This window comes from Excalfactoria chinensis, chromosome 2 (genome assembly GCF_039878825.1).
Source record: "Excalfactoria chinensis isolate bCotChi1 chromosome 2, bCotChi1.hap2, whole genome shotgun sequence".
NCBI lineage: Eukaryota > Metazoa > Chordata > Aves > Galliformes > Phasianidae > Excalfactoria > Excalfactoria chinensis.
Window position 1 is genome coordinate 76,721,987 of NC_092826.1, and position 12,900 is coordinate 76,734,886.

Genomic DNA, 12,900 nt, shown 5'->3' on the forward strand with positions numbered 1-12,900 from the left:
CATCTCTTCAGATGCTAATGACTTGTCACTGGCTGGCAGCGCTGGCCCTGCTGCCGATTTTGTAACAGCAGTGGATTTTGGCTCACAAAATGCTTCAACAAACATGCAGTGACAACCCTGACTCAGGAGGCAGCAACAGGGGCTGAGGTTATGAAAGCTGGAGCTTGTGAGAAAAGCCATGTTCCAGCCATGGGAGTCAGACTTTTGGGATGCTTTGCCTAAGACCCTGGCCAGTGTGAAGACTGCACAGGGACTGGGACGAGGCACCCAAGCACCAGATGTATATTGTGCAAGGCATTAACAGACACCTCACATGCAGAAGGAACTTAATGCTGCCATGGAGGGAGCTCTGCATTCACAGCTCACATGCAGGCTACAACCAAAAGAAAAGAGCAGAAAATAAGGAAAGGAATGATCCTTTTGCATCACTACCCCCACATCCCTAATGCAAAGGCAGGCACAAGGAAGACTGGAAGAAAGGATCTTCAAAAGACTGGAATGCACCTGAGAAAGAAAAATGGAAGAGCTGGGCACCTCCTGGCTGAAAAAAGACTAAGAGGGAAAGGCCAGATCAAAAACAAGTGAAGGGAACTCAGAAAGGGATCACTCAAAAGTCACCAGACCCAGTTTCCAGAGACCAACCAACCACATGTGACCCAGCAGATTGATACAAATTCTTCATAGTCGTGCATTCTCTCTGACAAATGAGCTCAGACATTAAAAAGATGCAACTCTAACGTCCTAGAGATACTATTATGAGAACTGTTAAACTATTATCAAAACTGTTAAAAAAAATGTTATACCGACACTGCAATACTCTTATGAGAAGTAGAATAGAACGGTGAAATTCTCTGACCCCACTGAGTTGTCACCTCTAACCACTTCTCTCCAGTTACAGCGCTCAAGTTAAACTAGTTTCTATTGATCTTCAAGCAACTGAGATCATGCTCAATTTTTTCTGACCTCCTATCCTTGCTCAGGAGTTACATATTCATGTGCTATCGAGCCCTTCATCCCTGGTGCAATGACATTCTTAAGGCAGAAGATCAGTGCTAAAAGAGAAAGAAGTGAGGTATTTGGAACAGAAAAAAAATGAAAGTCACCTCCAAGCAAAGAGTGTCCAAGAAAAACAAAAATATCCATCCCAATGAAAAGACCTTGGCTGGTCTGAATGCTAAGTAACGGTGTGAGGCATTTCTCCAAGTGATCCAAGTTACAACGCACTGGTGCTACCTAAGGGAACAAAAGGAAAAAAACCAAAACAACATGGAGTCAAACTGGAAGGGTATGACAGGACCTAAGACCCGCATGATGTTTGAGCTCAACGATCCCTGCAGATCTCTTCCAGCTGAGGATATTCTATGATTCTTCAATATATTTGCAGAACATGCTGTGAGCCCCATTTTGATCTGGCGTTGAACCAAAGAAAACAGCCACTTCCAACTCTATCTTAAAGCTACACGTTTAATTACAAACACTGCTGTGAAAAGCAAGGTAGCATGGTGCACGTGCCTATTTCAAATCACGACATTTCTTCTCCCAGACGCCTCAAGTAACAATCAGAGATATACTCTGACTGATCAGCGGTGACATCCTGTAAGCGGAAGCCAGTATGATTCCTCCAGAACATGTCTAAGGACAAGTTAAATGGCAGTCACAGCCATGTAACCCACTGGTGTTTGCAGATGCTGATGAGCTTGCCTTTCCCAAAGCTCATGGATTTAGCTTGGTGGGTAAAATGCAACTTCACTCCCAAGTACAGCGAAAGGGATAGAAGAAAGTCAAGCCATTACCTACAGTCAGAATTAAACCACACAGTAACTATTTGCTTCATTCCATTGCATTCCACAGAAAGGAATAAGCCACACTCTTTCTGGTGCTTGGAGCTCAAAAACCAAGAGGCAGCCAGGCTTTGTGCTTGTTACACAGTGACAGCCATGGGGGGTGCCGGCAGGAAAACTAGGGGAAAACAATCAGAAAGGACTCTGTGGGTCTTTAAGAGAGACAGCATTATGTACGGGTGGATATGGGCATGCATGTGGGTGGAAGGGCTGGGGGACACGACAGGGAAACCACATTAACAGGAAAAGGCAAGTGCAACTGCAATTACTAACTCCGCCTAGCGTAAACCTGACAGCAAACAGAGCTCTTCAGTGCTGAGAGCTCGGTAGTAATACAAACAAAAATTAACAGAGTATGAAAAATACTCCAAAATTCAAGTATCAGACAGGTGCAGCAGCAGCAGAGAAAGTGAGAAGAGACAGACCTGTAAAGCAGCATCAGGAAACCATCCTGCCTGCCCCTTATGCGGCCAATTTCCATGGGGCTGCTGATGGCCACTGCAAGGAGAGAGTCACACACAGTGATAGAGACCGCTCTCAGGAGAGGAGAACCAAGGAAGAAACCCAAGGGAGTGATGAACTGTGGGTGGCTCAGAGTGTGACACAGAGGCCCACCTTGCAGATTGGGGCTGCCCTCTGAGGAGTCTTAAAAGATCTGAGGAAATAGCACAAGACTCGAGAGCAACACAGACACAAAGCTCTGGAGAATAAAACCTGGCTCTCAGCTGTTTGTCATTCATGCCATCTGCTCTGCTAATACACCTTGTCAGAGGCTGAGGCAGGGCCCCAAACTCTTCTTTTGGGTGATGCCAGGCATGCTGTTGCACTGAATTCCTGCTTCCCAAGACATCAAAGGGGGAAAGGGCATTTGCTGCAGTTCCCAGCCTCCCAACACAATGCAGAGATGTTGCACGAGGCATACAAAAGAAGGCTGCTGCAGCTAATGCAACGCAGCTACAGGGAGAGGAAAGGGAAAGCAAGGAGGTTTGATTAAAATTAGGTTTGCTGCAAAGAATGTTTGCACAAACACCAACTATAAAGCGATCAGAAAAGGTAGTTAATTTTGGAACCTGGATCAAAGACGGACATTAAACATCCACTGGATGTGAGAGGGACAAGTTCAAGAACACAATAGTGACAATTCACTGCCTGTTAACACAGTATAAGGACAGCCCCAAAGACTAAGAAATGAAAAGCACAGCCTTGAAGGGGTGCTGCCTCCACCAGAGAATGAAGGACTATCTTCACACATATTTCTGACTTATTAAGGCTCCAAATTACACCAGCATGAAAGCCGCAAAGAGATATTTTAATAATGCCCGTGGAATTTAATACAATTCACAGAAGATTAAATATCACATCACGTTGTTAAAGACTGGCTCCAGGGCACGTTGGTGTAGTTAGCTCATCAATGAAAGCCTCGAAAACTTTGCAGAGGCTTATGCCTGTGTTTAGGCATGCTGTGCTTGCTGCATGGCAAGGTTACTAACAGGCTTCTAGCAAGGCAGACAAAACTTCACCTTTCTCAAGGAAGGTTCATTACACAAAGCCCCCAAACTCATTAAGAATTCTGTGATGGTATAACTGTCCATGATTTACGACAAAGAAAGATCCACCAGGTTTAAGTGCCCTTAGGCTGGAAAGGAGATGGAGGGGGCAGCGCAGAGGGGAACTAATTGTAAGAGCCTTCTGCCCACAGACATGGAAAGAAATGCCTGCTACACTCACTTAAAACTGACAGTGAATAGGAAGAACGTAATTAATATCTGGTAGCATTCCTGCTATAAAATTCAACATCTGTGAATGTTTTCAGCAGACTTGTGCTTGTACAAAATGTATTAGGACTGTTGCAAATACCTAGGACGTACTACCTGACTTTCCTTGAATATCCTTCATTAAACCATTCCATTTATTTTTAGGCTGTTCTGTAGCACTAATTACCATAGTAACTGAAACAGCACAAAGATTAATTAATTTATTCAGCACAACACCCTTGTTAAGAGAGAAGTATTATCATTATTATACCCTTTTATCATCTAAGAAAAGAAGCGCAGAGATGACGTAGTTGGTCCAAGAGGAATTACTTATTTGCCAGGCACCTTCTGCCTAAGATGGACAGCCTACACCCACTATCCTTTCCATTTTGTTATTCACAATCGTACAGAAATACTGCAGAGCAAAAGCACTTTAATTTGACCAAATCCTTAGCCAGCATATGCTGGCACCAGTCCTTCAGCTTACTCCAGCCCTTGCCAAGATGACAACTAGGCATACATACTCCCGAATGTGTGGAGTCACAGAAAATAACACTGAGTGAAACTGTGAAATATGGAAATATGAGCCTGCAGTATCCTATGAACTTGTGCCAGGGGATCCGTGCTGATGGAGAATCTGCTCTGGGTAGCCTCAATAGAACAGACTAAACATGACAGGAGCTGACCTACCTCTCTAGCACTCAGCTAACAGAGGTGGATCATGGAACCTGAATACAAGGTGTTAACACACCACATTTACTTCAGGAATTGCCACCAGCCAACCCTTCCAACAGAAAGCAGAGACATAAAGGCCCACCACACTACTGTAACCAGCTGCAGAAGTCTACATTTCTGGAGCAAAACCACATCAGCTGAAAACATTAGCCTTTAGTGCTTTCATATAAAGAGAGACTCACTTGCTGTACGTTGCTCCATCTCACCTCACAATCTCTGCTGCTCCCTCCTTTTATCTGCAAACTTTGACACGTCCACATTCCCCAGCTCCAAAGACCTTATTTTGGTCAAATATGATCAGGATAAAGCTGCACTTTGTTCCAACAGCAAACACTACTAATCACCCATAACGTGCCTGGTCAGCAAATGATGAGAACAGTTTTTTACTGCTGAGTCAAAACAGTACAGCCATGCTCACTAGAAAGCATCATGCAGTGTTTTTTTACCAGAAGAATGGCTATTTGAAATCAAAATATTCCTGACAAACGTGCCTATTTCAGGCACATTTCATCTGCCCACCCAGCCCTTCAGTAGCCCTCCTTACAGTTGGACATGGGGACCAGGCCATGGAGCCTGACCTGCTCCTCACCAGCCCAGAGCCTCCAAGGTTTGCAGCTTTTTAACAAGGCAATAAACCAAACTGCTCCAGAGCTATAGGTCCCTGAAACTCCCAGGTTCTCCCTAGCCAGGAAGAGCACAAGAGATCCCTGTATGCAGGGCTGCCTGGCCAGAAAGTCTCGTGAGTGACTCCTCCTCATTTCTGCTGTCTGGAAGTTCTCCTTCTGCATGAGGAGTGCATTGACAGGATGAGGCCAACCCTGGTCCTGAAACACCCCAAATCTGGACATACCCCTGCAGAGGATACTAAAAGGTTCCCTCTCAATTTGAAGATGAACTGAAACTCCAGGGCTCAAAGCATCTCAAGTGACAGCGCTCATGTTTGCAGTTCATTCTCATTGTAACTCTGGCAGGGCCATTAGCACTTTTATCAGTTTTCTTGGCTGCTCTTAATTATGCCTGACACACTGGTAGACCCTAGGGTGACAGGAATTAAAAGCCAGGTTTCTCCACCACCAAGTGACAAATCCATTTGCCACTCAAGCTGACATTAAGCGGAATGGGGGCGGGGGCCCAAAAGAAAAGCAATCTTCTCATCCCCTGACTAAAAGCCACTCGGTTAGTCACTGATGGCCAGGACACATGGAACAGATGGTTGGCAAGGACAGATTTAAAGTATCTTCCCTAATTTACAGTGAAGTCACAAATTAAGCCACAAAGGCCAAATTCCACAACCTCACAGCTATACGCAAGCAGAGTAAAGCTTGCTCTGTGGACATCAAACTCATTCTAGGTAGCAGCATCTTCTTCCCAAAAAAGATATTCATTCATGGCTACGTGATGAGATTCTGTGGTATTCAGAATGTAGAGGGAGAGAGACCACGAAGCAACTGATCAGTTAAAGTGACAAATTTGTTCTTCCATTACAGCTTTATGCTTTGTCTGCCACTGATGGAATTTGCCTGACACCTGAAGAGAAACTTAATTAAAACATTCTTCCATCCCTCCCTCCCCTGAGAATCTGCTAGTAGCCTGACATAATACCACCATCCAAAAAAAGAAGTAATTTTAAATAAAGAAATAATTTAAATACAACTCAAATGCTTCTCACTGATACAGGTCAGTGGGTGCTTGACTGGAAATCAGCTTGAAGTAGCATATTAAGGCAGTTGACTGTTAGAGAAGTGAAGGGCGCAGCTCTCCAAGTAGTTTTTGATAAAACTAGGTCAAAATTTGCCTGTATATTGGCCCAAACACAGGAAGACAGAAAGGAATCAACATTCCCATTTCACGTGCTGTTTACATAACGTGTAAAGTAGAAAGCCCATCTCACGCTTACCTCAAGCAACTCTGCTCTGTGTTTCTAATACACAGAACCCACAAAGTGTGACTTCCTGAGGAAGCGATGCTGAGACCCACACTGCTCAGCAGCCCTGATCCCAAAGGCTGGGCTGAACTGTGTTTTGTGAGGGTGTGGGTAGTAGGGGAGGTTTCTTCCTTTGCTTCAGCAAATAACAGGAAAAAAAAGCAAGAGATTCAAGGGAATCCAAACAATGCACCCTCTTGCATTGAAAAGGATGGGATTAAGCAATTGGAAAACACTGTAGTAGAAGCCTCATAATAATAAGGAAGATCTTTTCTATCACATAGATCCTAAAGAAACAGAGAAAGGTTTGAGGGAAACCACACCGAGAGGGTAGCTTTAAACCTTATTACCTTTCTCCTGAAGTTTACTGAGCCAGGGAGTAAAGTCCCCGTTTATCAAGAGAAAAGGTGCAGCAGATGTCATAACACAGAAGAATGACTTCCAAGAGCTTATCTTCACAAGAGAGCAGCCGATAACCAGCTAGCACGGCTCCTCAAGGTCAGCCAGAAAATGTCAATTTCCTAATGCAGACAAATGGTGATCTTCATGCATTTGCAGCCTCTGATAAGTGCTACAACTACCCCAGGTCACGGCACTGGTCATTCTAGTTTGCAGACTACACCAAAAGGAACTGGAACCAAACCAAAAACTTCTCTCTTATTGGAAACTAATCATTCACCCCGTAGCACTCCTGGCAGCTAATAATATTAATACCACATTCACCGCCTGAGTTTTGGGAACAGTCCAACACTCACTGCAAATACGGATCACAAGCAGAGGTAGGCCAAGCCCGAGCAGCATACATATTCATGGTTTCCTATTTCTAGGTGATCTGCTTTCCTGGTATATATCAGGACTTTACAGGAGTAAAATCCTCCCCAAAAGATCTGGAATACTAAAGAGAATAAATAACGTTTTCCAACAATTTTCCAAGCTGCATGTTCTACCTATAACTACAAACACTCCACTTGGAGGTCTGGAGCAGCCAAGTAATGAAGTGAATGATCTGACATTAGCCACTGAAGTTAATGGGATGACAAATGCTCTTGAGGTCAGTTGCACATTTACATATTTAACACGCTATCCATCAGTATAAGTAATACAGAGAACTGGTGTCAGCAGCCACAGGCAGATCACTAAACCTCTAAGTGGCAGAAGCCTTCAGTCCTCCCGTACCACCCTGAAAATGGGCAACCTGGGAAAACACAACCCAATCTTCCCAGAACAGCTGCAACCAACCTGAAAGGTTGCATGTAAAGATTCAAAGCCCTGGTCCCACCAGGAAATATTTCTGACTAGCAGGGAGGAAACAAACCAATGCCGGGAAAGGTTCTTGGCTCTTCCCTTCATGCCAATAGACATGGGCATGGCTGTGGGAGAAGACTTCTGTGCATGGTCTTCTAGGACGAAGCCTAGAATAAGGCAAGGGAATCTGCATCCAGTCTCACTTTGCCTCATGTGAACCAACACAGTTTGCAAGATGAGTCACCTTGCAGCAAAGCAGTTTAGGTACCCTAGAGGCCAACAACTGTAACTCAGGTAGCAACTGGGCCTGCACTGGCATGTCACACAACCCTCTCTGGTGGGCCAAGATAAATTACAGCTCCCTAGAGACCCAGCACAACTGCAGAGCTGCCAGCCTCTCTGCTCTGACAGTCGTGCAATAGTGGAGACTGGCCATCAGCCACTCAAACTCTCAGGCAGGGGAAGATAAACCCTTCTTGCTTGTGTTACTCAAAATCTGTTTGCTTTCCTTCACAGAAATGGTAGGTATTCAATCCCAAGAGCCATTCACCTTCTGTAGCTGCAAGGAGTTTATCAGACCTGCCAAGATCTGTCAGGTTGTATTTCCTTCTTTACAGCGAGTTTCGAAGTTCAGGCTAGACATCACCCATCATACTTCTGCCAGTCAAAGTCTGGCTGCTTTAGAAACACCCTGGTGTGAAAAACACTCTACTTGGCAGCACTTATCTAACAGTATACAGCATTTACTGCATGAAGGAGTGCAGATGCTGAGAAAGGACAGCGTTATGCTACATTAGAGCAAAAAATCAAAACGAAGCAAACTGCTTTGCTGCTTAATTTAGGGCCTAATTCTGTAGAATTAGCTTGGAGAACAAGCAGAACAAGCTTTGAGAAGATAACGAGCACAATATTGCTAATGCTCAGGACTTCATCACAATCCTGATTGTACAGAGCAACGCTGAGTCCCTTAGGCTCATGATTGTCAACAATCAGTTCAGTATTCAGTGAAAAGCTTGAAAATATCAACTTCAGAAGCCCCAGCTTCTGATTAGCTAGAACTCCCTGAACTGCAGTCTCTAACTTGCAAACCAGTCTCGTGATTCCCTGGGACTCAGAATCTGAGTTACAGCTAACTAAAGAAATGCAGTTTCAAGTTGAACAAATTCATCCGTGATTTCAGACCAAATTAAGCAAATACTTTCTCCCTGGGCAAAAACAGTAATCTCCATTAAAATGCCAACCCATTTCAGCTTTCGTTTCAGTTTGACTGTTTTCCTTCACAGGAAAGAAATTTTACCTAGGTAAAGCAAAGGGCAAACAAAGCTTTTGGCACCGACTCTGGTATAACTTCTTGATGTTGTCAGCCACTGGTTGAGACAGAATTACCTCTTACTCACACCAGTCTACTACTGAATGCAAATACATAAGTCAGACAATGCACCGTGTTTTCTTTTTCTTACCCAGCCCAGGGAAAGCTAATAAGATAAATACACCCAACTATTCAGCAGTAGTTTCATAGCCACACATTTGCAAAGAGTCATTCATTCTGGTCGTTGGCTCAAAAATAAATAAAAAACACAACACGAGGCATTTTCACATATGTCACATTCCCTGATGTGATCGAAGCCTGAGAAGTCTTCTGTTTGATGGGATTACTGTTTTCTGTGGTGCCTCTTGTAGAAGAACTAGAGGATCTTGCTTTGGAAAGGCAGGTAGTTCAGAGTCACATTTATCCCACCCTGGTAGACTCAAAAGCACATCCCAAAAAGTCACTAATAGCTTATGAACACGCATCAGAGCAGCTTCACCACATACACGCAACATATATTACACGTAGCATAACACTGAACAGCACTTGTAGCCAAAAAGGTGACACTCAGACTGCTGGAAGAAAAGAGGAAAGGCCAAAAGCCTGTTTCGCCACTCTATAAAGTGGAGGTGTGGTCTAAGAAGACATGTATCTATGCAGAATTCAAGTAAATTCCATTCGGTTAAGATCTTAATTCTATTCTGTTAAAGTAATACCTGTGTGCCTTACAGCGGTGTACGAGACTGGTGATAGCAATGCCTAACAGCCAAAGCAATGCCACAGGAACCACGTGATTCACACCAGTTGAAGAGTTGGCCAACAGACTGAAAATCAATGTGACAAAGCAGATACGAGACATACCTCTTCTCTACTACCAAATCAAGTTCGCATTTAGAAGAATACTTCAGCTCTGGATCCAGGTTTGCACTGTGCCACAAACTACAACATCCCTTGCTTTCTAGCCAAAAGAACCTCAGATTTATTTAGTTCACTGACATCACTGTTACTTCTTACAGTTGGGTCAGCATTGTCCTAACTTTTGCTTAAGTAACTTCATTTGTCAAGCGCCTTCATTCTAATGATTACTCCTTTAAAAAAAAAATCAAGTGTGTGCTCTTTTTTGCATTGCATATTTTACCAGAAAAACAACATCTATTGGGAAAATCGTTTTCTAAACTTTAAACCACTTCATCATACAGCGTTCCGTGTTTTTTAAGCAATGGAACTTGTATTGGGTTATTTCGCACTGAGTTTGCAGAACACTTGTCAGGGTGAGGTCCTTGTCAATATAAAGGGTCCTTAAGTGCCATGGCAATTAAAAATAAATAAATAAATATAGGTATCAATACAAACAGATAATACTGTTATTATTACTAACAACCACGAGCTTTGGCTGGAGCTCTCATCTCCTAGAGCAGCTGCTTCTAGAAAAGAGAGCTAAGAGAGCAAGAGCCAGCAGGTGGCACTCCAGAATACACAGCACCGAGCAGCAAGGCTTGCAGGACCAAGCAAGCCCGTTCAAATCAGCTGTGCCACCAGCTTCAAGTTTGGTTTGGATTAGAAGACCATCTCCCCCTTCTCACTCCCAAAGAGCAGAGCCAAATGCTTCCAGCCCCACCTTCAAGCACCATGACTGTGCTGGATAAGAGCATTCGTATCTGAAAGCACAGGGCACAGCACACCCCAAGGTGCTGGGCTCATGGCTTGCTCCCTTTGGGCAAGCTGAGATGCTTTCCCATGCTGTGTATGGAGAACTGGTGCCATTTTTCCATATCCTGCTGCTCTCCTGAACTCCTTCAAACAAGCTGAAATAATGCTGCCTTTTTATTGCTTTAAGACAGCAACACACAACACACCCTAATGATTAAGAAACCATTTTGCCGCCTGTTTATTTTTAGCTTCCCCTACACATAACAAAACAGGCCTTGCCTGCACAGCTATGAAGCGTCTCTACAGATGGCTCCTCGAGGCATTGCGTCGATTCCCACCCTCCTCAGAGCCCTCTGCCTCACCCCATCGCTCACACTCCTCCCGCAGCAAATTCAGTCAAAGTGACACTTCTTCCAATTAAATGCTGACTGGCAGGAAAGCCTCTGCCTAGTATCCTCGTCAGCCAGAAGAAATAAATCCAAACTCAAAGAGCTGTGGCTCACCCAGTCTTTGGAGATCTCATCTAACCGTAAGAGCAATTAGTTTGTTTTGCTCCTGGTTGAAAAGCTCCCAGTCTGTCTGTCTTAAACACAAGGTCCTTTAAAACACCAAGCAAGCAGGGGGATATAGGAGGACATGGTGCCTTTTAACCAAGGAAGATTGTGCTTTTCTTTTTAAAGCTAGTTGTTTTGTCTAACTACTCGAGGTATCAAGCATAGCAGTTAATTTTTAGAGACCCCATGAAATGATTCAGTTGACAAAGATTCGATTTCTACACTATCCTCCCCTGAAAAAGTTCAGAGTCAAAACATTAAAGGTCATACAGCTGGGTGGAAAAAAAGACTGTGTTTTTATCAGAAGTCCTTATGAATTACCTAAAAACTATACAAATACTGAGAATATTCATCCCTCATGCAAAAAGGCAGACATTCTTACCACTTGCACTCTCCTTAAAGGCCAATCTGTACCACAGGATCCTTCTGCTTATGCAGATGTAGCCAAAAGGTCTGTCAGAAAGCAATTACCTTTCCTCTCCTGTCTTTGTCAGTGGATCTCTGGCATCTTCCCCCACAGACTGACCCCAGGTATACAAAGACACAAAACTGGAGAAGTTTAAGGTCATCTCTGCGGATACGAGCAACGCACATGCCAAACAAAACCAGGCAAAACAACACGTCCTCCTTGAAGAGCACCCACAATCAACGCCATGTGATGTTCACTGTGTTTCTGGAAATTTACACATTTATATCTAGAATTCACAACTCATTCCCAGCAAGCAGTAACACATACCATTTTTCATGCTGGTCACCAACATTATCCAGCTGAAGAAGCATGATTCAGCTCAAGGTCCATCTATCATACACACACCACACAGTTTGCAGGTATCTTTTACTACACTAGAATGGGCTGATGACAAAGAAAGAGGAATAGGGCAACTGTTCTTGCTTACTCCGCCTTCCTAGCAGCCATCCCAGTGTGGATTTGCCTCATAAAATATTAATCTGTAGAAAAGTAAGTCATGAAGCATAACTGTAACCCACACCAATTTTAAACACGGAGCAGCAATGAAGCGTGTAACTGTCTGGTGATTATCATGAGACATCAGAAGTACTTCCAAGTTAGCAAGTGTTGCAGTTGTTGCTGTAAGAACTGACTTGATCTCCGTTTCCATGGCTCTCCCCAAGCAGACGGATGTTCCACTTGACATTCCACCCACCTGATGTGGAAGCAGAACTCAGGGGTGCCCAGGCTTCTCTATGCTCTCTGTTTGGTACAACAAACTGCATTCTCTAATGAGCAACCTCTCTTGACAGAGGAGACTGCAATTAACGTGGACTCTTGGGAGCTTTCATGTTCCCAAGCAGCAGAACATCGACAAGTGGTGGTAAGCGGGTTCAGAAAGGCACATAAAATTCCCCTGGTGCCAGCTACAGTCAATAGAGATAAAAACAGCCAATCTTTTTGAAAGCTCTGAATTTAAATTAAGAAGAAAATATCATATATTTAATGGAGCTGAGGGACCAAAGAGGGAAGAAATATCAGAACAAAAGCTTCTTGCTTTTAAGAGCATCATTCTACCCTCCTATATTTTTTTTTTAGCTTTACTTTCACAAACAAGCTCAGATTTTGCAAGCAGACTTTCAGCCTCCTCAAAATAAGAGTGGTGCAGGTGCAGAACACAGGTGCTTAACTGGGAGTAGTGCAGCTGTAATGGGATTAAGCTGAAGACCTTTACAAACAAAAATAACAAACCGAACATTTTTTCATTCCTTTATGTCTGATTGCAAAAACCCTCTGAAGAAAGCAGTAAAGGTCACCAAAATGCACAGGTCTTTCTTGATTGAAAAACGCCACTGTATAACTTTTAGAATCGCACAAAAGAAGTGAGCGCTAAGTGCCAGAAACTGAGACCTTTAAAACTCCAACTCGGCATGATGTTAT

The 12,900-nt window shown here is 43.7% G+C and overlaps 1 protein-coding gene across 7 annotated transcripts in view; it reads right to left on the bottom strand.

Moving 5' to 3' along the window:
- The window catches only part of RNF152 (ring finger protein 152), a 44,897-nt gene that overhangs the window by 12,247 nt on the left and 19,750 nt on the right, over positions 1-12,900 (bottom strand). For 2 of the 7 annotated variants that reach the window (XM_072329602.1, XM_072329604.1), the window contains exon 2: positions 1,104-1,233. The exons of the other annotated variants lie outside the window; for them this stretch is intronic. The gene's annotated coding sequence lies outside the window, so the exon portion shown is untranslated. The remainder of the gene's footprint in view (positions 1-1,103; positions 1,234-12,900) is intronic. 7 annotated transcript variants of the gene reach the window in all.